Source organism: Morone saxatilis, unplaced genomic scaffold (genome assembly GCF_004916995.1).
Source record: "Morone saxatilis isolate NCDOM2014 unplaced genomic scaffold, NCSU_SB_2.0 Contig20, whole genome shotgun sequence".
Taxonomy (NCBI): domain Eukaryota; kingdom Metazoa; phylum Chordata; class Actinopteri; family Moronidae; genus Morone; species Morone saxatilis.
This window is the reverse complement of record NW_023339763.1, coordinates 181,711-183,929: the sequence shown is the minus strand read 5'-3', so window position 1 is coordinate 183,929 and position 2,219 is coordinate 181,711. Positions and strand designations below refer to the sequence as shown.

At 37.0% G+C, this 2,219-nt stretch overlaps 1 protein-coding gene across 1 annotated transcript in view; it reads left to right on the top strand.

Moving 5' to 3' along the window:
- LOC118331675 (odorant receptor 131-2-like) overlaps positions 1-2,219 on the top strand; it is an 8,931-nt gene that overhangs the window by 6,441 nt on the left and 271 nt on the right. The gene's annotated exons all lie outside the window — the stretch shown is intronic.

The window sequence follows — 2,219 nt, the reverse complement described above, 5'->3', positions numbered from 1 at the left end:
ATACATGGAGTGAATTAACCTCTCTATATGTTTTTTGAACTTGTTTAACTATTAATTTGTTAGTATTTCTTGAAATCCACTTATAGAAGCTGGTCAAAATTATCATTCAACCAAGAAAAGCTGTTAATCACAATTATTTCACTGTGAATCTTATTGTTAAATGTGTGATGTAGTTGCAGCTGTTATGTATCCAAGGCAATTTCCTCAAACCTTTCAATTCCAGTGAATATGGGAGCAGTAAATACATGGCATTTTGTTTGTGGCATAATAATGAAATAAAGTAAAATAATATTAGATGCATACAAACTATTTTGCTTCATTTCTAATACTTAAATACACTATTAGATGTTTTTTTTTGTCCATTTAAGCTCAGGTTGTACATTAACTCAAGTACTGTACTTAAATACAATTTTGAAGTACTTTTTCATGTTATACTACTTTATACTTCTACTCCACTACATTTCATGAGGAAATATTGTAGTTTTAACTTCACTACATTTATCGGATAATGTTATTTACTAGTTACTTTACAGATTATGATTAATAATCTAAAATATAAGCAACAAATAAATTATGATGTAATATTATAAGATAAGACCTGATTTTCAGAGGGAACTGCAATATGTACAATGATTCAAATAAGTTCCATCTTCAACATTAAAGTAATTTAGTCAAACTTTGTTAAATCTTGGAAACCTTGTATCTCCAGTTTGATGATAACAATTTGTATTCTTTGTTCAGGACATGGTTGGGATGACAGACAATGTTGTTGGCCAACCTTTACGTATTATTATAGTAGGCTAATTCATAAAGCCCCTCATGTGTTTGCCCTACAGTCTTTGTAGTATGTGAGCACATTTTTGTTTGGTGGAGCAGTTTTGACATATTACATAAGACATCCATCCAAATATATTGTAAAGAAGACTTTTTATGTCGACAACTGTTGAAGCTAAGGCTCCTTTAGACAAATTCTGCAATATCCTGGCCAAGGTATGTTTTGAGATCTGCCAGTGGGTTAGCATTGCCACAGAGGTTATTTCACACAAGAAACCAGGTCAAGTAGCACAGCATCTAACGATTGCTCTCTTCGTCTGGAGCTAACACTGGACTGGACTAAGATGGAGCTGCATCCCAGATACCCTGGGCTACAATCGGTGCTCTTCCTTTAGCACCAATACCTCCATTATGCTCAGTATTTTACAGATCCTGCAGCCAATATGATTCACTTGTCTTTAACTTCCTCAACACAACTAGGGCTAAAGTCTTAGTCCAGGATGTGTGGCACACTCAGAGGGATTGGATGATCCAAGACATCCAGCCATATAGGGGAAGAGGCAGGCAACACCCATGTGTCCTTTGTCATGGTGAGGTCCAGGGTTGCACCAAAATGTCAGGTTGGTCTTGCTGACCAGCTAACCCTGCCAATATAGAGAGTAATTTCCTGGAGTGATTCCACCACTGTACTTCTCTTACTCAAGTCTGATTTCTGCCGGCATGAAGTATTTGTTGGAATACAAATTGTCCTAGACCTGACAATAGTCACTGACTGGAGGTAGTGCAAGAAGTCCCGCTCATGGCATTACGTATGGTAAAACTCTACAGGAACTTGCACAACCTTATCAGTAGAGTGCTGGACCATCTTTCTTATCTGAACTAAAAGATCAGTTGGTGGCAGCTCGGTGGCCAGCAGTCATTCCACAACCTATTGAGGACCAGGAATTGAGGAAAACTGCTAAATGTTATAACATTCCTTTGGTACAAAGGAGTTGAGGAAATCTGCTAAATGTTATAAAATTTCTTTGGTGCAAAGAAATGCTCTCCTGAACCCTGCAGAGTCCCAAATGTGGGAAGACCTGTCACTTGTCACATCTTCACCATCAAACTAGGCATTCGAGTGAAGAAATGCTGGGGCATCCATTTTAAGTGTCTGACTACCCAATGCATCCACGTTTGGAGGTCTAAGCATTCCTTCATTCTTATTTTGCGCTGATGCCTGTCTCAGCCAAGACTCTCTTGAAAAAGATTTTTGAATCGTCAATAGGACTTCTCCTGGTTAGATAAATGTTAAATACAATAAAAAAATAACTTTGAGACGGTTTATACAGAGACGGGGAAAACACTTGGACTCAACACTTCCCCCGACCACCGAAATTATTTAAATACTTTAAAAAATAACAATCAAGGAGAGTTAAACAGTGAAAAATACTAATAAAAAATTA